The sequence below is a fragment of the Sorex araneus genome, chromosome 5 (genome assembly GCF_027595985.1).
Source record: "Sorex araneus isolate mSorAra2 chromosome 5, mSorAra2.pri, whole genome shotgun sequence".
Lineage (NCBI taxonomy): Eukaryota > Metazoa > Chordata > Mammalia > Eulipotyphla > Soricidae > Sorex > Sorex araneus.
In genome coordinates this window covers 142213493-142236225 of record NC_073306.1, presented here as the reverse complement: position 1 = coordinate 142236225, position 22733 = coordinate 142213493, and the positions used below count along the sequence as shown (strand labels likewise).

Genomic DNA, 22733 nt, shown 5'->3' with positions numbered 1-22733 from the left:
CAGCCAGCGTCAAGGGAGTGACCAGTGCTGACCCCTTGTGCTTCCGCCGCTGTCCTCTTCCCACGCAGAGGAAGCACAGGCCGGCAGAGAGGGGCCACCGCGTGGGCCAGGGAGAGGGGAGGCCATGTGCCCTTGACTAGGCACAAGTCCAGCCCTAACCCCGAGAGAGCTCACACGTGACAGGGCAGACCCGGCGGTGAGGGGAGACGACGGACCCCAACCCGTCTGAGGTGAGCAGGAGGAACAGGCCACCCTGCAGCTCCTAGAGCGCCCCCAGCCATCACCCCCCAGCACCCCCCACGTCCACACTCCTTCCTCTCTGCTCCTTTGTTCCGGCTCCAAGAACTAGGCCGTACCATCTATTTAGTGTGTTTCTTCTAATGAAGATTTAAATCCCATTAATAAGTCAAATAATGTAATTTTTAGAAACTTGTGTTCAGGATGTTATCGTGGTGTTTTAATTAGCACCTCATTGTTGCCACCCTCTATCTCGGGGAAGCCACACGTGCTCCATGCAGAATCACTCACTGTATTAGTTTCCCCACGTAATGACACCACGCTTATCACCCGCCAGAAATCATCTTCCAGGAAACCGCAGTGATGGGGGTATGGAGGCCCCTTTGCTCCCCCCCAGTGCTCGTCTGGGCAGGAGGGGTGCCACGATCCAGCGTCCCCCTTACCGTGCTGGGTAGTGGGCCCGCCGGGCCGAGACTTAGGGCCTCAGTTTGCTCACGCAGGGAAGCAGAAATGGGAACAACGCTCCATCCTGGGGGCTGCTCTGGAAGGTCATGCACGGCCGCCGGGGGGAGCTGAGGCCGTTTGTGGCCATTGGACGGTGCTTCCTCATCCCTGCCTGGGTCCTGGCGCCCACAGTGGGTACAGGGGAGAGGTGGAGACAGGTGGGGGCGGGGGAGGGCTTCGCTGAGACACGGACCTGCCAATAGGCATGCGTGGCCCCTGCAGCTCCCTGGAGTTTGACTCTGGGAGCGACTGACTGGCCAGGCTGGGAGGGGGAGCTGGCGGCACGGGGCGCGGGGGGCGGGGAACAGCACAGCCCGGTCTGTCTGCTCAGGGGGCCGAGCTGCAGCCAGTGTCCGGGGGCAGGGCTGCCGAGCCCCGGGCCAGCCAGTGCCTCCAGCAGGCCTGCAGCTCCGGGAGGTTGCTGCCACCAGAGAGTGGAGCAGATTCGAACCCGTGCTCTGACGGGCCAGTATTCGTCCATGTGGGGAGAAGAGGATGAGGAGCTGGGCTCGGGACTCAGCTGCCCCAGGCGGGAGGCCGGGCGGGGCCGGCGGGTGTCTGTTCCCAGGGCCAGGCCTGTCCTCTCGGGCATCAGTTCCCGCCCAGCGCCTTCGATCGTCGCCGTGATAGTGGGGCGGTGAGCGGAGATGAAGGGCAGGGAGGCAGACAGAGGCCCGACAGCGCGGCGGGCGCGGGATCTTATCAGGGGGGATTTGAGAACCGTTTTCCTCCTCAAAAGAGCAGATAACGGCTTTGAAGCCACCTTAAGGTGCAGCTTTCATCTGAGTTTTCACTCCCCTAAATCCTAAATTAAAACCTGTCTGTGAGATGCCCAAGGCCTCTCCCGTGCCGGGCGTCACGCCCTGCTTTAAGGGCCTGTCAGCGGACAGAGTGGACTCTCGTCCCCGGCCCTGTGCCGGCCAGTGCCCAGAGCCCCCTGCCCGCCACGTGTCAGTGTCTCTACGACCGCCCTCCCCTCCCCGAGTCGGGAACACTGACCAGCTCCCCCTGCCCCAGTGGGGTCTCGGGAAAGAGGCACGAGGCAGTGATGCTGCCTGCCACCCCCACGGGGTGAGACCAGCACTTGTACTCCTAGTGCTGGTCCACTTAGAGTACTGGTCAGGCCAGGGCACCCATTAGTTATGAAAGCATCACCCGGTGCCAGGCGAGCACTGGGCAGAGAGGAATGACTCAATAAACTTTCTCTTTTCAAAGAACCGATTAAAGTTTAGAGACCAAAAAGGTTAGTGCCTTATTCCATGTCTGTGACTCTTAGGAAAAGGCTGCAGAGTGTGAGGTGAGGACTTCAGCCTGGGGTGCAGGCTGGACGGGTGGGGAGTGCAGATGGTTTCAGGAAGGGGGACGTGTGGGGTGGACATGTGGGCCACAGCGGGTGCTTGGTGGGTATAGGAGTACCTGGTAGGGACATGGGGGGACATGGGGGACATGGGGGGTAGAGAGGTGCATGAAGATACTGTTCCATACATGGGGGACACATAACACAGGATGGATACGTGTCACCATCCACTTCCCAACCTGCACTGGTGCCGGTATGTTCCCATGTCTGTGACAGTCCCAGAGAGGCTCGGCTAGGCGTGTTCTAGTGGGGTCCGGTTGGGGTTAGACTGGGCCAGACCCAGGCCCGGTACTGGAACCTACGGCTGCCATGGAGAGATGAGAGCAAGAGAATGAGGGAGGCAGACGGCACAGCACCACACACACACACACACACACACACACACACACACACACACACACACACACCACACACTCACACATGAACAGATGCACACAGTGCACACACACATATGGGTGTGCACACACATGCACAGTGCACACACATACACACATGTGCACACAAAATGCACAAACACGCACACATCATATATACATGATCCACACATGTGCACATGTGCAGCACACACAACACACATACATGTGCATGTGCACACACAACATACACACATGTACACAGTGCATACATGCATGCACACATGCATACACACAAGCACATGCAAACAGAGTGCACATACACACACATACACTCATGCACGCAGACACACACAGCACACACACACAGAGCACACACACATATTTATGACCCAGGCATCTACCAGTATCCTCACCCTCTCACACCTGCCGCTGACAAAGGCACCAGAACCATCCAGCATCCCCTCAGCTCCCCTGCGGGGTGGGGCCGCTGTTCCCTGGAACCTCTCTCAGCTCTGGGGCTCTGCCTCGGGAAGCCCCTCAGAGGGACCTGCAGGCACAAGTGTTCCTGCCTCAGCCAGAGAGTGGGGCTGGCTGGGTGGTCCGGCAGCTCTGGGGGTCCACACGGTGCTGGATGGGAGCATGTTTCCCTCACTTCTGGCAGAGCCGGGGGTTCCGGCTGGCTGAGCGCCCCTTGGCACCCCGGCCCGTGAGCCGTTGTGGGTCAGGATGGACGCGCGCCTGCAGTGCGTCTGCCCACAGCAAGAGGAGAGAGGAGGTGAGGTGGTTCTGTCGGTCTGGTGCACGTTGCTCATGCAGACGGAGGCCTGTTGTCTCTGGCCAAAACGCGACGTGAGGAGCCCGGCCAGCCGGCCCTTCCCAGAGATCATAAACTCAGCTTTCAACCGTGTGTATTTAATGACGGTGCTGATCACTTACTCTCAAGTGGCATTTGAGAGAGGAAGTTGGAGTCTTTGCGGGGTGCGGGGGACTCGCTGCCGCCAAAGGCTGGGTGGGAGGAAGTCTCTCTGGGCCAGTCTAGAAGAGGCAGGACAGGCTCCTGGGGCCGGGCCGCAGCCCACAGGCACTCCCGCTCAGAAAACAGTGAGAGCAATGAATAAAACCCACTAAATCGTTACTCTTAATTGTTGTACAGTAATTGGCTCCTGAACCCGATAGGAAAAGGTCTGTCGCAACGCCTGTGATAAGGAGGGAGCACGGCCGGCTTGCTGGGCGACGGGCTCGCGGCTCTGGACCTGCTTTCGTGGCGCACCCCGCAGCGCCTTACAATCCTCACAGCATCTTAGACAAATGTCATTCTGGGCCTGCTCAACGTGTGCGCTTGGAATATATAACAGAAATTGCATTGTTCTTTACATTTCTCCCCTCGGCTAATTCCTTACAAAAATTTGCCTTAATGGAGTACGGCATAATCGCAAATATGCACACACTTAACAAGGGTGATTGATTTTAAATGCAGAGCTACACAAACAAACAGCTTCTTCTAAGTGGTGATAAGTAGCTTATCACGAGAGAAAAAGCCTTATCACAGGAGAGAAATGTGCCTTGGTGATACAGCCCTGGCTTTCTGATTTGGCATTTCCAGCTCAGACAAAGGTGCGATTATTCATCCGTCTTCCTTCCGAGGGCGGTGGCACCCAGTGGAGGCCAGAGACAGGTGGGAGCACTCACCCTGGAGTCCTGACTTGTCTTACGCAGCCGTCGATCATGAAACCAAGGGGGCGCACACTTTGGCTCCCAGTGTGCCTGAGGAGGAAGGGCACGAACCCAGGCCCTGCGTGTGCCCAGAGAGGGGCAGTGCCCGCTTTGCACTGGGACGCCCAGTGACCCACCCCAGGCTCTGAGGACAGAGACCGACCCTCAGCCCCGACACCACCGCCCACGACCAAGACCAAGCAGTGCCTCAGAGCAGTGGCCAGGCCAGGTTCTCCACGCCCTGCTGGGGACAGCAGGCACACGCGATCACTCACGTGTGCATGGACATTCACAGCACGTACACAGAGATGTACAGTCACACATGTGTGTATGCACCGCTGTACTTGGGATATACTTAGGCACTGCCCAGGTGTGCGCACACATACACAGTCACATGCACACATGCACTTGCTCCTCAGTGAACAGAACACCAGAAACGCACATGATGAAACGGCTGGAGCCCTGTGGAAACACTGCCTCGGGGTGTGAGTTTCCTGCCCCGCGTCAGGAACGGGGCCCTCGTGGGGCACCCAGTCAGGGCGAGATGCAGCAGCGTGCCCGGGCCGGGCCACACTGTCCTGCCCAGGGAGTGCCCGGCAGGGGCAGAGAGGGAGCTCGGGGAGGAGGACACCTTTGCTTTCTTTGAAAGACAGAAAGGTGAGTCATCCCGGCTGAGGAAGGGCGATCCCCGGCGTCCCGCACGGCGAGGCTCACGCTCACGCTCACCATCACGCTCACTCTGCACCTCCTCTGTCGAGGGGGCCGGCCCTGCGCGCGTGCTGCCGCAGCGAGCGGACAGACGTGAAGAGGGGCGGGATCCCCTTCATCCACTGCCCCGGGCGACGCCATCGTCTGGTTTGATTTTCACTCCGTGCCCTCCCTCCGCAGGGAGAGGCGCGTGCTGTCTCATGTGCAGAGAGAGGCAGGGCTGTGCGGGAGGCCCCTCGAGGGAGCCGCCTCTCGGCTCTGATCGCCTCTGAGGGCTGGAGGCCGGGCTTTGTCTTGGTCATTAAGCGCCAGCCCGGCCGACCTCCGTAATTAAAAACCTCCGTTCGCGTGACTCCGGGCCGCCCGCCTGGACGAGGTGCCGGGCAGCCCGCGGCCGGGCGGGAGGGAGCGCTCCAGCTGGGCGAGGTTCTAAAGTTTAACTTGAAAGCGTGCTCACAGCCTGCCGTCGCACCAGGTGGCTGCTTGTCAAATATGTTCTGCCGCCATTAGCTGGTGCGGGGAATAATTTGTCCGCCCTTCAGAAAAATTAAGTGAGGCTCCAACTCTCGCGGGCAGGGGCGGCATCTGGAGGAGCTGCTTGAGAGGGCAGCGGGCCGTGGGCACAGACCGAAATCGCTGCTTTGCCTTCTTCTTTTTTTTGTTTTTTTTTTACATTCAGGGAAAAAAAAAGCTTTGATACAATTTTGTCAAAATCAGTCTAGCTTTATTCCTAACTTGCAGGCCAGATGCTGAATCACCCTGATCTGGTGAGACACTCCCAGGCTTTTTAATTTGCTCCTTAAAAACGACAAAATCCCAAGGAAAATCCAAAATTAATTTGCTTTCAAAAACTCATGTCCTTGTTTTGCTTCACCAAAGAATTTGCCTTGGAGCTATTGTGAAATTATTCCTGAGCATGAAATATCTCGAAAGAACTTTCCTCTGCAGCGAGGCCGCACCTGGTGAGTGGGGGGAGGAGGGCAGGAGCCCTGGGGACCGAGTAAATATTTATAGATCCCTGAGTCGGGTGTGGGAAAACCTCCCCGCCCAGGCTCCCCGCCCCGCAGACACAGCAACCCCGGCGCCAGGACCTTCCTGCAGGCCAGGGCCATGGTGAGGGGCTCTGGCTCAGAGGGTAGAGGGCAGAGGGTGGAGGGTGGAGGACGGAGCCGAGTGGGGGTGCACTGAGGACAGCCTTGCTCGTTTCCAGGTTCTGTGCCGGGAGGGAAGTCGGGAAGGGGGAGCTCGAGGTGCACCGTGGGCTTCCTCTCGCCCTGCGGCCGAGCCTCCCCACTTGCCAGGAGGAAGGGGGACACGGCAGCGGCAGCACAGCACCCCGTCTGCCAGGGGGGGAGGCGCAGAGCTCGCCCACGAGACGCCCTCTCTGTGTTGGGGCCAGTGTCTGAGCCCTGAGCCGCCCAGTGGCGGGGCAGGCAGCGCTGTGCCCGCTCAGCCTCTGGATGCAGGGTGGATGGCCACCCTCGGGAGGGACGCTCACGAAGCAGCGCCTGGGCCCTCTCTGCGCCCCCCCCCCCAGGAGTGTGACATGAGAGCAGCCCCTCGGCGTCTGGACGTGGCCCCCGTCCCCGCCCGCCTCTCCTCCCGTGCAGCCCTGTGACCAGCTCTTGGCAGCCGAGTGCTGGGTGGTGCAGGGGTGGGAGGGGCGGGCCCAGGGCACAGCCCCCTGCAGGGAAGCTCCCGCCCCTTCCTGACTCAGCCCCTTCGTTCACTTTATAGGCGGGCCCCTCAGACGCCCCCTGCACTCACCCCACCGCCACGGCGGTCCAACTCGTGGGAGAGCCCAGGCCCGCCCGCAGGCAGGCCCCGGCCGGGACCACCACGGTGACTGTCCTACTGGAGGAGCTGGTCAGGTTCTGGGCATGAGCCGCTTTCCCCGCAGGCCGCAGCCCAGCTGGGGGCACGGCCACCTCCTGGGAGGGTCCCCCAGGACCCCACGCCCTGCCCCCCGCAGCACCCGCAGGAGTGGGCGGCCCGAGCAGACACCGTGCCCTGCCCGGAGGGGTGGCCTCGCTCGGAGACTGGCCTGCTTCTATTTGCAGTGCGTCCTAAGGAGCCGAGTGACAGAGGGCCGGGTCCGGGGCGGGCGCCTGTGGCGGGCTGAGTTCCAAGGTCAGCTGTGGAGAGAGCGGAGGCATCAAAGGAGGCGAGCAGGGGGCCGGGGGCCGCGGCGAGGGCTCGGCTCCGAAGGTGCCCGTGACAGACCCAAGGTCACCAGCGGGAGAGGGAGGACGGGCCAGCGGCCAGGGCCTGGGCTCTGCCTCCCGCCTGCTCCGGGCCTAGACCCTCCCTCGCCCGCGCCTGCTGCCCTCCCCACCCCTGCCCGTGGGCGGCCCCGTGCCCACTGCGGGGCCTCGACTCCATCCTCACCCGCGGCTGCTGGGCCTGGAGCTCGCCGGGGTGGGCTGTGGTGTCCACTCAGCTCCTCTGTCCCTCCCGGCACTGCCTGGGGGCAGTGGGGCGTTCTGGAGGCCGGGCAGGCTGACGCTGCGAGGGACGCTCCCCCCCCTCCCCCCGCACCTCCTGAGAAGGCGCTTCCTAAGCCTGGCGGGTGCTGGCGCTGGACCGCACGCCCTCCTTCCCCCAGCCCTGGTGTTCTCCAAGGCCTGTCCAGGGGCACAGACTCTTTTTATTTTTTAATTTATTCTCTTATCGAATCACCATGTGGAAAGATACAAAGCTTTCAGGTTTAAGTCTCAGTCACACAGTGCTCGAACACCCATCCCTTCACTGCACATGTTCCACCACCAAGAGCCCCAGTAAACCTTCCCCCACCCCCACCCCCACCCCCAGCCCCCCGCCCCGCCTGTGTAGCTGATAAATTTCACTTTACTTTCACTTTACTTTGATCATATTCAATATTTCAACAATAACTCACTATTATTGCACAGACTCACTTTTACTCAAGAAGCCTGAGGTCACACCTGGGGAAGGTGATGGGGAGACAGCGGCACTTTATTCACTTCTTCCTGAGGCTTTAACACCGACCCCTGGCCCTTCGTTTCCCTGCCGAAACATTCCCTCTCTGCAGGAACAGCTTCGCTTCCCGGGAAAATGCAGATCTGAAGGTTCCTGCGTCACTGTCTGGGAAACTAAACTATGTTTTTATTGCTTCTCGAGTTTCATTACATTTCAAGTGAGTGTCCTCGGGAGGGGAACAGCTGCTCTCACTCACTGCTGACACGGGCGGGTCCCTGGGGCTACTGTCATCCCCTCGTCATCAGGACCACCCCGCAGGGCCCGGGGCTGAGCTCAGACCCGACCCCTGAGGGGGCCCGAAGGGGCGAGTCCCCCACCCACACAGTCAGGCCCTGCCCCTCGGCCAGGCTGCTCCTCCATGTCACCAAATGGAGCCGCCCGGGAGAAGCCCCAGTGGCCACAGGGCCCCAGCTGTCCCGACCCCCTGGGGTGCCGGCCCTGGGCCAGCCGGACCCTCCAGAGCCACAGCCTCAACACGTGGGGTGGTTTCACCTCACTCAGAACTCCCAATCCCCTGCCTGGTGAGAACTCAACAGTCTACACTGCCTGCGAGGCCTGGCTCCCTCTGCCCAACATGCGTGTCCCCGCCCCCTCTGCCCAACACGTGTGTCCCCGCCTCCTCTCCACAACATGTGTGTCCCGCCCCCTCTCCACAACACGCTTGTCCTGCCCCCTCTGCCCAACATGCACATGTCGTGCGCCCCCCACCCTGCCCTGCACACGCGCTGTGGGGTGGTGCCAAGGCCCGAGCCTCCCTCCGGGCGAACATGCCCCACACGGCCCAGACCCCCCCTTAATTAATCCTCACGCCAGGGTGGAGAATTGTGACTGGAGGGGAACTATGTAATTGCCCAATTTGAAGACAGGACAGCGCGTGTCATCACAGAGACCTGAGCACTTTCCCAGGCGTCCGCGCGTCTGCTCCCGGGAATGATGGATATGTGCAGAGCTGCGGCAGGAGCGTGGCCGGGGCTGCCGTGAGGCCAGTGTGGGCCGGCCCCAGCCCGAGCCAGGACGAGGAGGGCCAGGGAGCCCGCCCACACAGAGCCGGCCTTGCCAGGGGCCAGCTTCATCTCAGCCTTACATGAGGTAAACTGAGGAAATACGCTGCACTCCTAGAGGTGCACGAAGGGGTGGTGTCTGGGCGTGCTGGGCCCCAGGAGGCCCCACGTGGGTGTGGAGAGCTGCGGGAGGAAGGCCCCGCTGGGCGCGGCACCCGCTGTCCCTCGGTCCCTGCAGGCGGCGCACACACAGAGGCTGCGTGTGGGGCTTCGGACAAGCCCGTGTCACAGCGCCGAGCAGGAGGCCCAGGAACCGTGTCACATGTCGCGTGCACGGAGCCGGGACTGGGCTGAGCCGCTCCAGGACGGGCTTCAGAGTTCTCTCCTACCGGCTTATTTAGAAATAAAATGAGGTGAACAACGAGAGGTCTGCAGGCCTTGTCCAGCACCTCAGTCATGAAAAATTAGCTTCCCGGCCGGCCTCCCCACGGCCTCTTTATGATGAAGGACTTTGTTCTGTTTGGCTCCCGAGATCCATCACTGCCACGAGTAGGTGGGACAGACTGGATGGGACTTTGACCCGAGCAGCCAGCTATTTACTTGGAAATTGCTGAATTATAACTATTTGACTCATAATAAGAGGCCAAGCGGCCACATCAAGGCCACACCTGTGCCTGTCGCGCCTCGGAGGCCGGCGTGGGCGTCTGGACTGGGCGTGAGCTCTCGGGGCCTCGGCTGCCCCCACTGTCCCCCACCCTAACCCATCAGTGCTGCACCAGGCCACAGACGCGTCGAGGAACCTGCCTCCATCGACAGTCGTGCCGGCCAAGACTCACCCCGCCGGGTCTGCAGACGTGTGCATGGCGCTCGCCGCCCCCTCACAGCTCCCGGCCCCAGTTCCGCTCCTCAGAGCACTGGCCACCAAGGGGCCGAGGACAGGCCATTCTGGGGCTCTGTGGGTCGCGCTGGGGGCAATCGGCTCTGTCCAGGGCTTGGCAGCTCTGGTGGGTCCACGGCAGTGTCCAGCCAGCCTGGGAGAGCCCCGGGGCCGTGGGGAGAGGCACAGGCAGAGCAAGACCCTCCCCCTTGGGCTGACCCCTGCCCGTGCCCCCACAGGGCAGGAACTGCCAGCCCCTGCCCACGGTGTCCTGGTCTCCCAGCACTGGGCGACACCAGAGCACTTTCCCCGGAGGTGAAGCAGGTGACACTGTTGGCAGCATAACAAGCCCATTCACATGATATTAATTTGAGACAGGCTAGATTAATAATGTTCAAAATGGCTATAGGGCAGCATTCAAATATCGACTTTCCAGGGTGTTTTAGATTCTTCATAATTAAGGTTTTTTAATGAGGATTGGAATCCTCATTTACTTTAAGAAACTTCAGAAATAAGAAAATAGGAATCCATAATAGGTGATTCGAGGATACACTGAAAATTGAATAGAAACAAAACACTTCTCTGTATCTGCATAAATGGGCATGTATATATGTATTACATGTTTAGTATGCATAGGTATGTTTGTGACTCACTGTAGGTATGAATATGTGCATGGCTGTGTGTGGATGTGTGTGGACGTGTGTATGCTTGGGTGTGCCTGTGTGTCCGTGAGTGAGCAGTAGTATATGTGTGGGTGTGTTTGTTCCACTGCTCCTTCTTTTCACCTCAATTGCATTATATAAATCTGGTGCAATGACATTTCCTTCCCATCACTGTAGAAAAGCAACCCAAATTTAGGACAACATTGACCTGTTTCTCAGAGGGATTAAGAACAGGTCGTTCTCCTGGGCAGAGCAACTTGCCTCATCTACCGCCCAAACAGGGTCGCTCCCTGGCCCCCTGCGTGGTTTCCTGAGCCCCGCCACAGTGACCCCGAGGAGAGAGGCAGCAGTGAGCCCTGGGCACTGCCAGCTGGGCCAGCTGGGCCCTAAAACAGACGAACAGAAAAGACGCATTGCTGTAGAAATCAGGGCAGACGAGGTTATTATTCCCGAACAAGAAAACCACGAAGAACCTTATTTCAGAATAAACAGTAGCCACAGGAGAAAGATGAAAACAAATCCTTCAGGATAATTCCAGAACTTTATTTCACCAACATTATTAATTTTGACTTAAAATACTTTTAGTATTTCTGTTATTATTGTCCTTTTGTTTGCATGTGTGTGGTGCAGGACCAGGGACACAGATGCAAGACACAAGCTCTCTGCCACTGAGCTCTGCCATTCGGAAATTCTCAAGTGAATCAAAGACTGTGAGTTCTAATCACTGGAACTCTAGAAAGTTCCGATTTCTAGACAGGCAGTGGGATCAGTTGCATTTACCCCTGGAGACTCAGGGGAAGGAAGTCACAGTGTGGCCGTGAGCGAGCACAGGGGGACGCCTGGGGACAGCGTGTGCAGGTGGGTCCGAGGCGTGTGTGGACATGGTGTTGTGCGCACGGGAAGACACTGGGAGACTGCGTTAGCCGGCTGTGCCTGAGGGACCCCACTTTGCTCTGGGAAATGGCAGCTGGGGTCTTCTCTGGACAAGAAGGGGCCCCGGGAGAAGCCGGTGGCCCCAGCCCAGCGCTGGTGCCCTGGCCTCTCTTGGCCGCCTCCTCCCGCAAGCCAACGGGGATTTCCTCTTCCCAGGGGCCCTATCCTGGCCTCTTCACTGCGAGCAAAGGGTCTGCACGGGGCCCGCTGAGGGCCTGGTTTCAGAGCAGCTGCTCCCACAGGCCCTGACCGAGTCTCCCCAAAGAGCAGGGACCCCGTGTGGGGTTGGCCATCAGACCCCCTGGACACTTCTGCACAGAGCGTGAGAGGTGGCGGGGGCAGGGAGACGCTGATCCAACCTCGCTCTGTGGCTGCTCGGTGCAGATGGAAGGTGAATGGGGCGTGGATCCAACCCAGCGGGAGTCACCGCAGAGTAATCGCCGACGTCACTGACGGAGCGTGTGTCTACCCCGCACTGAGAGCACGACTCGAACGCCAGCCCGGGAGCCTTCGGCCTCACCATGGTGGGTCAGGGCGGGTGAGGGGAGCCGGTGGCTTAGGAGCAGGGGCCAGCCGCAGCGGGGAGGGCAGGGGCTGGAGCACAGAGCACTGCCTGGGGTCACACCACAGCCCCTAGCCCCACCCGGCCCTGCCCGGACCTGGCACCAATTCACTGCAGGTCTGCTCCTCTGGGCACATGGGGTGAGCTTCTGCGGGCACCAGCACACACACACACACACACACACACACACACACACACACACACACACACACCACGTCCCTGCACCCCACTGCCCCTGGGAAGGCTGCTTCCTCCTGACGCTGAGAGGGAAGGGGAGCATCCCTCATCCCTCTGTCCCCTGTCCCTCTGTCCCTCTGTCCCTTTATCCCTATGTCCCTCCATCCCTCTGTCCTTCTGTCTCCCTGTCCCTCTGTCCCTCTCTCCTTCTGTCCCTCTGTCCTTCTGTCCCTCCATCCCTCCATCCCTCTGTCCTTCTGTCTCTCTGTCCCTCCATCCCTCTGTCCCTCTGTCCCTCCATCCCTTTGTCCTTCTGTCTCTCTGTCCCTCTGTCCCTCCATCCCTCTGTCCTTCTGTCCCTCCATCCCTCCATCCCTCTGTCCTTCTGTCTCTCTGTCCCTCTGTCTCCATCCCTCCATCCCTCTGTCCTTCTGTCCCTCCATCCCTCTGTCCTTCTGTCCCTCCATCCCTCCATCCCTCTGTCCTTCTGTCTCTCTGTCCCTCTGTCCTTCTATCCTTCTGACCCTCCATTTCTCTGTCCCTCTGTCCTTCTGTCTCTTCGTTCCTCTGTCCCACCGTCCCTCTGTCAAAAGAAGGGAGCCCAGCAGAGAGCCATCCCTCTCAGTCCAGGTTGAGACTGGCTGGACCAGTGGCCATTCCAGGGCAGCGAGAACCCCCTGGTCAGCACAGGGCCTCGCTTAGCAGCGGCCCTGGAAAGGAGCAGGTGAAGCCGCGGGCGGGCTGGCGGAGGAGCTGGCGAGGGGGAGGCGGAGCAGGGTGGAGGAGCTGAGCCGGGCCCTACACCCAGAGGAGCAGCAGGTAGTAAGGAAACGTGTAGCAGGATAACGAATGCGCGGGGAAGCGTTGCCATAGAAACAGGCCCTGGAGGGAGAGCGTGGCTGGCTCCCCTGGAACAGAGGGCTCAGCTGGAGGGGGTGGGGGTCACCCACAGCCGCTGCCTCCCCCGCAGCCCAGCTCTCTCCGGGGAACTCTCTGGGTGCCGGAGGGGGAGGGCGGGGCAGCGTGAGGAAGAACAGGTGTTTATTCCCTTCTCATGTGAGTTAAAAATAGCGTAAGGAACCCGGTGCCCACACGCGTGGCGGGAGGGCTAGCCGGATCCTAGACTCGGCACCGGGTGCAAGTCGGAGCCGAAGGCTGTGGCAGAGACTCAACAAAAGATCGAATACCACCAGGCCCCACCCCAGCCCTGCGCGACGACCCGCTCCTCTGCCCGGGGCGCAGGGAGACAGCGTGGGGGGCGCAGGGAGACAGCGCAGGGGGTGTCTCCGCCCTGTCGGGCGTCTCCCGCGTCTCGACTTCACTCCAGATTCAGCTCCGGCCGCTGTCCGTGAGCCCATCTTCCTGGGCCCCCTCGCGGGGCTGCACCGTCTCGCGTCTCCACGCGTCGTGGGCTGTTCACGGGGTCCCCGCCTGGGAGTAGCGGCCCCTCGCCGGGCGGTGTCCTGGGCCCCTCTGACCAGCCCGCCCTCTCGGGGTGCCTGTCCCGAGCTTGGGTTCGGGGCGGTTGCTCAGTCTAGCCCGAGTATGGATATCGGGAGCCCAACCGGCTGTGATCGATAATCGCCCGCCCCGGCCGAGGCTCCCCCGCCCAGCCTCTGCTCGTCAGTGCTCTGTTCTGCCTGTCAGCCTGTCTTTGCCTCGTCCTCGTGGTTCAGCTTTAATTTGACAGATCTCAGCTGCTTCCTCCGCGCACCCACCGTCCTAAAAGCACGTCTGTTCCATGTTTGTCGGAGACGCCTTTCCCCGCGAGATAGGAGGAACGCTTTAACCTGTCCTAGCATCCCCGGATCACAGCTGTGGGGTTTCCTGGCAGAATACAAATGATTCTCTCTCCCGTGGCAAGCCCCTGGCCTCGTTCAAATTCAAGCTAACGCAGGATGCAGGCGTGTGTTTGCTGATCGGAGAAACAACACACTGGCATGGGCCCAGCCCCACCGTGCTGGGAGGGCTGTGGTGGGCTCCTGTGCCGGGTGCCCACTGAACGTCGCAGATGAACGACTCTGTTGGGAGTGTCGTGAGTGTCTCCGCGCCCTTGGATTACAGGCGTTGCCACCGGACGCGTTCTCACTCATCGTCTCACCCGATGTTACGGAACGATTTCTCTCTGTGCCCGAGTCGGTATTTACAATCTCATCAGGGTTGTCCTGTTAATCACTACCTCCCTGTGATTAATTTGGGGTTTGGGATCGGTTTCCTCTCATGCCTCCCGTTTCCAACTCCTCATTTTCCAGGACAGCGTCTGTGGCCCGCAGGAGCCATACGTGGACCTGGCCAGGGCCAGTGGGGACGAGAGCTGTGTCCCTCTGACCTGCCCGTCCCTGGGGTGGGTACTGAGTCCCTGTGCTGGGTCGGAAGCACGTAGACGCTCACGGCTGTGAGGTGCAGCACGGCGGGGCATGTGCCCTGACCTCTCGGGTCAGAAGCCTTCCCAGGCAGGTGGGCACCTCACCCGTCCCCTTTTGGCCTTGGCCGTCTGTCTGGGCATTGGCAAGGCCGTGGCTAAAGCAGCCGGGCCTGGGACGTCGGGGCTGCTGACACACTTTCCTGGCCTGGCTGCGGGCAAGGAGGCGCCTCGGGAGGTCACTGTGGCTGACCCTCACCTCTGTGGCCACATCAGGGACGTGGGAGAGGGAAGGACAGAACCGCCGTGCTCAGCTCCTGCTCTGAGGGCCCCCTGCCAGGGTGACGGTGTCGGGCAGACAGACCCCGACCTCCAGAGAGGGCGTGAGCACATGGGGGGGGTGGCAGTTGTGACCACCACGCGCCCGCAGGCCAGAGCCAGGGCAAGTGCCGACTCTCCCCAGGCCACCCTCAGTAGCCTGAGCGGAAACGGGTCTGTCCCACCACCCCGCTCACGTCCCCTTCTGCCCCACTGGGCACCGGCAGGCAGGCACCGAAGGACAGGACAGGGAGTTTCCGCACCAGCCAAACGATCCTCAGGCCATTAGCACACACGGGCACCCATGTTGGATGCAGTGAGTGCCACCGAAGGGAAGGTGGATGCAGCAGCGGCACTGCGAGACAGCCCATGGCCGGGACACGCACTCCCAAATGCTCAGCGCAGGCTCAGGACAGACAGGAAAAGCAGGCCCAGATCAGGGGTCAGGCGCAGCCTCAAAGTCCTGATCAGAAAAGTGTTCGTTGCAGCATGAGACGCAATCGTGAGACTTAGGAATCAAGATCGTCTGACCTGCGAAGGCGAGGCGACAGATTCCCGCAGGCGAGAGACGTGGGTAGGGGGCTCCCAGGCCGGGATAGGGGAAAGAGACGTGGGTAGGGGGCTCCCGGGCCGGGATAGGGGAAAGAGACGTGGGTAGGGGGGCTCCCGGGCCGGGATAGGGGAAAGAGACGTGGGTAGGGGGGCTCCCGGGCCGGGATAGGGGAAAGAGACGTGGGTAGGGGGCTCCCGGGCCGGGATAGGGGGGTTCAGGGCGAAAAGGTTTAATTAGCAGCTCCAGGTCCCAGAGCCAGAGGATGGCAGGGAGGGGCCGGCCTTGCACCCGGCATGGTCCCCTGAGCCTGCCAGGAGTCACTCAGTGCCTAAAAGTCAGCATAGCCCAGCCCAACCCAGACCAATTCCACACCGAGATGCCGGGGGGGTGGTCTCGGCACGGCGGGCACATGAACCTGCCCGTGATCAGGCGACACGGCTAAAAGCTTCTCTGAGGAGAAAATTACTTCAAAAGAGTGAAAACCAGACCGACAACAGACAATGTGTGGCCACGAGGCAAAGGACCATCATCTCATTTTCTGAGGGAGAATAATTTCCAGGAGAGAATTCTGTATCCGACCACATCATTGCTTAGACATCAAAGCCCGCAGAAAAGGTGTTGGCGGCCGCGGAGGGAATGTATTCATCACGGCAACGGCCCGGCCCGCCCGCCGCCTCCCTGTGTCCTGGCTCCTTCGCTCCTGCTGCGCGCTTGCGTCCGTTAGATATATTTATAATTGTTACATCATCCCGGCAGATCCATCTTTTGTCAGCAATTTCCTTCCTTGTAGCTCAATAGTTACAACATCAAAACACAGGACCAGTAAGGGACACAAACAACTCAGCCCATGATGAGTCCACAGACAGAGAGGAGAGAGGGGGGAGAGGGAGAGAGAGGGGAGGGAGGGAGGGAGGGAGAGTGGGAGGAGGGAGAGAGTGAGGGAGGGACAGAGAGATGGAAAGAGGAAAAGGGGGAGAGAGAGGCAGATAGGGAGAGAAGGGGAGAGGGGGGAAGAGAGAGGGAGAGAGAAGGAGAAAGAGGAGAGAGGGAGAAAAAGAGGGATGGAAAGAGAGGAAGAGGGGGAGAGAAATGCAGATAGGGAGAGAGGGGGAAAGAGGCAGGGAAGGAGTGAGAGGGAGAAAGAGGGAGGAAGAGAGAAGGAGAGAGGAGGAGAGAGAGAGGGAGAGAAAGGGAGAGAGAGGGAAAAAGAGGAAGAGGGAGAGAGGGAGAGAGAGGGTGGGAGAGAGGGAGAGAGAGAGGGAAAGAGAGGGGGAGAGAGAGGGAGAGAGAGGGGGAGAGAAATGCAGATAGGGAGGGGGGAAGAGACAGGGAAGGAGTGAGAGGGAGAAAGAGGGAGGAAAAGAGAAGGAGAGAGGAGGAGAGAGAGAGGGAGAGAAAGAGGGAGAGAGAGGGAAAAAGAGGAAGAGGGAGAGAGGGAGAGAGAGGGTGGGAGAGAGGGAGAGAGAGGGGGAGAGAGAGGGAGAGAGGGGGAGAGAGAGGGAAAGAGAGGGGGAGAGAGAGGGAGAGGGGGGAGAGAAAGGGAGAGAGGGGGAGGGAGGGGAGGGGGATAGAGGGGGAGAGAGAGGGAAGGAGGGAGAATAAAAGGGGGAGAGATAGGCAGATGTGGAGAGGGGGGGAGAAAGAGGGAGAGAGAAGGAGAGAGAAAGAGAGAGGGATGGAAAGAGAGGAAGAGGGGGAGAGAGGCAGATAGGTAGAGGGGGAAGGGAGGGAGAGGGAGAGAGAGGGAGGAAGAGAGGAGAGAGGGAGAAGGAGGGAGGGAGGGAAGGGGGAGAGAGAGAGGGAGGGAGGGAGGGAGGGAGAGGGAGAGGGGGAGGGAGAGCGGGAGAGGGGGAGGGAGGGAGGGAGGGAGGGAGGGAGGGAGGGAGGGAGGGAGGGAGGGAGAGAACGAAGTACCTGCTCTGGAGGCAGGCAGCACAGGGTGGGGAGAGGAAGCTGGAGGGAACTTGGGGTCACTGGCTGCTGGGACTGTGCCCTGGTGAAGGGCTGGTGTTGAAACATTGTGTGACTGAAACCCAGTCGTGAACAGCTTTGTAACTGTATCTCATATCTCACTGTGATTCAATTAAAAAAATTTTTTTTAATCTTAATTGCTAAAAAAAATACAGAAACCGGGTAAGGCCTTGAGAACCTTACCACGTTGTGCAGAGGCGGCAAGTGCGTTCCGGAGAGAACGTCGGGCTGATAAAACCGACCTCACAGGCAGGAAAGGTACGACAGGCACCGTCTGACTTTGCACCCCGCCAGCTGGCAAACAGGCCCAAACCCAGCGCGGAGCAGCGAGGGGACGAGACAGCACCGAGTACAGGGGACGTTCAAGGCTCAGGAAACGGAAAACAGAAATGTCTGATTCAATGAAACGCCAGGTTCCGTTTCCTCTCAATGAACAGGACTTCAACCCCAGGCCTGGACCCAGAACGGAGAGCAGAGACAGGAGCCGAGCGAGGAAGGAGCCCGGGTGCGAGCAGAAGCCGCCGCCCGCTGGGACCAGGCGCGGAAGCCTGCCTCGAGGGACGAGACGCCGGGATGAGACGCGGGGACGAAACGCCCACTCAGACTCCTGGTGGAGCCGAGGGACACTGTGCCAGGCCGGCCCTGGCCGCGACGCCGCGTGTGGCACCAAACCTCAGGCATGAGCACTGGGGCGAGGAGGGCCAGAGCCACGGCAGCCCCGGGACCCCCAACACCAGGGGGCTGTTGCCCTCGGCAGCAGGACGGGGACAGATGGACGGGAAGGCGCAGTGAGCCCGGGGGCCGCCAGCGCAGACACGGGCCCCTGCAGAGGACGCAAGGCCCGGGGACACAGCGGGTGGCAGCAGAGGGCGGGGACGCGAGGCAGAGCTGTTGGCACAGGGCCAACAGGGCCCCTAGGAAACCAGAGGCTGCCAGGAGACCACTTGGCGTGTTCATGCACACGGCAGAGTCTGTCCCTGAGGAGCCCTGGGGGGGCCTGTCCACGGGGAGGCCACGGGCAGGCCACGGGGAAGCCACGGGAAGGGCACAGGAAGGCCACAGGAAGGTCATGGGGAGGCCATGGGCAGGCCACAGGGAGGCCACAGGCAGACCACGGGCAGGCCATGAGCAGGCCACAGGGAGATCATGGGCAGACCATGGGCAGGCCACAGGAAGGCCACAGGGAGGCCACGGGCAGGCCAGGATAAGCCAAGGCCGCCTTCTGGGACAGGATGTCAGGACGGAAGCACGCAGGGCCCACCGGCCCTCCAGGACAAAGCCGCTATGCAGGTCCAGTGCAGCCCGTGGACACGGTGGGGACACTCACGGCAGTGCTGAGAATGCAGACCGACCCCCTAACACTGCCCAAGGCCTGCATGGGCAGCCCTAAGCTAAGGGGTGCCCCAGACGCCCAAGGGTGTCGCTGTGGGAGGGGCCCCTCCTTACTGACAGAGGGATGATAAACACGCACGACCCCCTGGGGCGAGACATTCAGGAGAAGGAAATTCAGAGGAAACTTCTTTGAGGAAATGAAACTTCTTGACTAGGAAGAACCTCGGTGATGAAGGAGTTAGAAACTCGGCCGTGCTCCTGGCACAAATGCTCAGAAGGCGCACAAGCCCCGGTTAGAAGCGAGAAACCTGGGAAATGAAGCCAAGCACCCGGAGGAGCAGACGAAATGGATGATTCATGGAGCCATCGGCAGTAAAGAAAGCAGAGACTCTTAACCTTGGCCAGCAGTTTTCCTTCAAGCTTCAATATTCTCCCCAAATTTTATTGCCTGGGTAATAATATCTCGGCAGCTATAATATTGCAAATATTGCTTATTGGATTTCTGGTAAAAATCCCCACACATGCGCACTGAATGCCAATGAAACGTTGGTGTGAAATGCCTTTATGGATGGAGCAGCAGAGATGAAAGTCAAGGTGGAGCAGGGCGCAGTGGGAGGCCCGAGCAGGCAGGCCTGCAGGCCCCCGCGCGCCCCGGAGGGCGTGCGGCCGTGGGGACCCTCTCCTGCCAGCTCGGTGCTCACGCTGGGTCTGCAGGGCCTGACAGGGCCCCAGGCCCACCCGGGACCCTCCGGCAGTGGCAACCGCACCCGGAGCATGGTCCCAGGGAGCAGACCGGGACGTGGTGGGAGGGAGAGTGAGAAGAAGAGGTGCCCTGGGAGCACTGGAGCTCACAGGGGAGACGCACAGGCAAAGGGGGCATCTATCACATGCAGCTCGCCAGGGCTCACCCCTGGGACCCTGTATGGCCATCCCAGCCCCTCCAGGAGTGAGCAGAGCCAGGAGTGACCCTGAGCACAGAGCCGGGAGTGAGCCCTGAGCACAGAGCCGGGAGTGAGCCCTGAGCACAGAGCCAGGAGTGAGCCTGAGCACAGAGCCAGGAGTGAGCCCTGTGCACAGAGCCGGGAGTGAGCCTGAGCACAGAGCCGGGAGTGAGCCTGAGCACAGAGCCGGGAGTGAGCCCTGAGCACAGAGCCGGGAGTGAGTCTGAGCACAGAGCCGGGAGTGAGCCCTGAGCACAGAGCCGGGAGTGAGCCCTGAGCACAGAGCCGGGAGTGAGCCCTGAGCACAGAGCCAGGAGTGAGCCTGAGCACAGAGCTAGGAGTGAGCCCTGTGCACAGAGCCGGGAGTGAGCCCTGAGCACAGAGCCGGGAGTGAGCCCTGAGCACAGAGCCGGGAGTGAGCCCTGAGCACAGAGCCGGGAGTGAGCCCTGAGCACAGAGTGAGCACAGAGCCGGGAGTGAGCCCTGAGCACAGAGCCGGGAGTGAGCCTGAGCACAGAGCCGGGAGTGAGCCCTGAGCACAGAGCCGGGAGTGAGCCCTGAGCACAGAGCTGGGAGTGAGCCCTGAGCACAGAGCCGGGAGTGAGCCTGAGCACAGAGCCGGGAGTGAGCCTGAGCACAGAGCTGGGAGTGAGCCCTGAGCACAGAGCTGGGAGTGAGCTGAGGTGCACAACCCCAGCGACCGTCCTATTCTGGAAGTCTGGTCCATGTTCTGGGATAGTCGAAGACCAAGGCCCTAACTACGGCTGTCAGTGGCACTAGGAGGAACGGAGGAACGGCGAACGGCGTGCAGGTTAAGACCCCCGCAGACATGGCCAAGGAGAAGCGGAGGGAGGGCCGCACAGGCCTGGGGGAACGCCTCGCCCCCCCCCCCCGCTCTCTGCACTACTTCTAGACCTCCCACCCTAACTCTGTGGTTCCCCCGTGAAAAATGTTTCTCTGAACCGAGGGGAGCAAAGAACCAACAGCTGACTCCAGATCGCAAGGCGGCCCGGGGGGCAGGATGGGGAGCCGAGGGACCCTGCCGGGCAGCGCTGACCTCGGGACCGGCCACAGGAGCAAGGCCCAGAGCGCCGTGAGCGGCCTGCTGAGCTCAGCCGGGTGCCCAGCGGTCGGGGCCGAAGTGTGCAGGGTGGCGGCAGGGGGCACTGGCGGCCTCCTGCCCCCAGCAGGGACGGCAGCCACTCACCCGCCCGGTCTTTCTCCACTCCGGATCCTGAGTCAGGCGCCGTGACCCGCAGCCTTGCTCACGACAGTCTCAGCATACAGTGCTCCCGCCTCACCCCTACCCTGCAGTGGCCCCAAAGCCGCCCCCTCCCCACTCACCCTCTTAGCGTGTGCTGCGTTGGGGTGCCGCCTGCGCCCAGCTCCCTGGGAGAGGCACCGTTTCATACGGACCTGGAGCCCGCGCACGGCTCTGGGCCTGGGTCACACCCCGGGCCACGCTCTGGGCCACACCGGTGTAACCTTCCACTCCCCGAGTTAGAGACACAAAAGGAAAGGGTTGCTGGGAGGCGGCCCCCCGCCCCCCGAGGGCCCACAGTCTGAGCTTCAGACCCACTCCCAGGCTGCGGTGTGAGCCCACCCGCGGGGTCTGTGTCTTTGCTATTCCTCTCGCCCGCGCGCCCGGCCAGCAGCTGTCTCCTGAGCGCGGGCTTTGTTCCCGTAATTGGGGCTGCTTCCAGATGGTGGTATTAATTACCGATCTCGATTGCATCCCGACTAATCGCGGTGCGCATTACACAAGTCTCACTCCCTGATGAATCGACAGACAAATATATTCTGTCCGTGTTACTACATCCACTCTGGAAGCGAAAGGCTGCATCCCCAAACCCAGAGGGAAAGACGCCTCTTCCCTCTGCTCCTGGCAGGCCAGGGACCCTCGCAAAGTGCCCCGAGAGCCAAGTGGGGTCGACTGCGCTTCCCCGCCCGTTAGGACACAGGACGCAGGGAGATCTATAGACTGGCGTGGGGCTGGTGGTGACCCGAGCTCGCCTGGCATCAGTTACAAGGGTGCCATAAACTCTCTGAGCCCAGACCATGCCCGAGTTAAAGCGTGACTTACAACACACTTCCTAAGATACAGCCGAGCCATCTGCAAAATAACTGAATGCGCCCAGCGCCACACGTGCTGTGTCCATATGGACCTCAAGACTGACCTGAAGTTCTACCTCAGTGGACCGAGATACTAATCACAATTTCCTCTTGCTGTTCTCCTTGCTGTTGCATTTTTGTTGCTTTTGGTGCCATTACAATATTACACAACTGGTGGTAGCACTGAGAACAAATCCCTCCACGTGAACAATAGTAATTGTCCACAGCATTGAGTTTCTGCTGCCTGTAAGATCCGTGAAAGTATCCAACGACGGTGAACCAGTTCCTCCTCCTGTGCTGTATAACCACAGAAATGCTAAAAGATGCGACCGTGCGTTCTCCTAGCACCACGGAAGGGCCACACAGCGCCCTACTCGACAGAAGTGCAAGAGAATTTTCTATCTTCTATTGACATATTCCCAGCGTTCAAGTGTGCAGACACCACCTCTTGAAAAATATACAAATAAATAGAATGTATCAGGAAAAAGGAGTAGAGCAAGATAAGGAAAATCCAAGGACAGAAAATAGGAAAAGTTTGCAAGTGGCAAGGAAATACTTCTGGAATCATGTAGAGGTAGATGGGTCAAACACAGGAAAGACTCTCCGAGAATATTTTCTTTTAAAATTTCAAAACTGAGGCGTACTACAGTTGCATATACTGGCACCGGGCAAGTGAAAACAAAATGCAAAACGCAATCACAGCACACAGCTTTGAAAGGGGTGTGCTACTGAGGCAGGCTTGGAGGTGGACAGGTAAAGGACACCTGGGGACAGGCAGGAGGCCGGGGGAGACCCCAGGAGAGGCCTGTGGGGGGCCGCAGAGCATGGACGCCTGTTCTCCCATGTGCAGCCCCATGTCACTGTCATGTCGAGGGGAAATGAGACTCAGACTTAGTCTAATGCATGTGCCAAGAGACCGGCTGGAACAGTGATGGGTGCTTTGCAGGGGTGGAGCTGGGTTCCTCTCGCCCAACTCGAACGGCAGAGCGGCCGTGGGGACAGAAGCTGCTGGCCGTTGTGTTTGTTCCAGCACCTGATTCCTGACACAGGGCAGGGGCCC

General features: G+C 60.3%; 1 pseudogene; it reads left to right on the top strand.

Annotated features, from left to right (window-relative positions):
* The window catches only part of LOC129405011 (uncharacterized), a 195889-nt pseudogene that overhangs the window by 64408 nt on the left and 108748 nt on the right, over positions 1-22733 (top strand).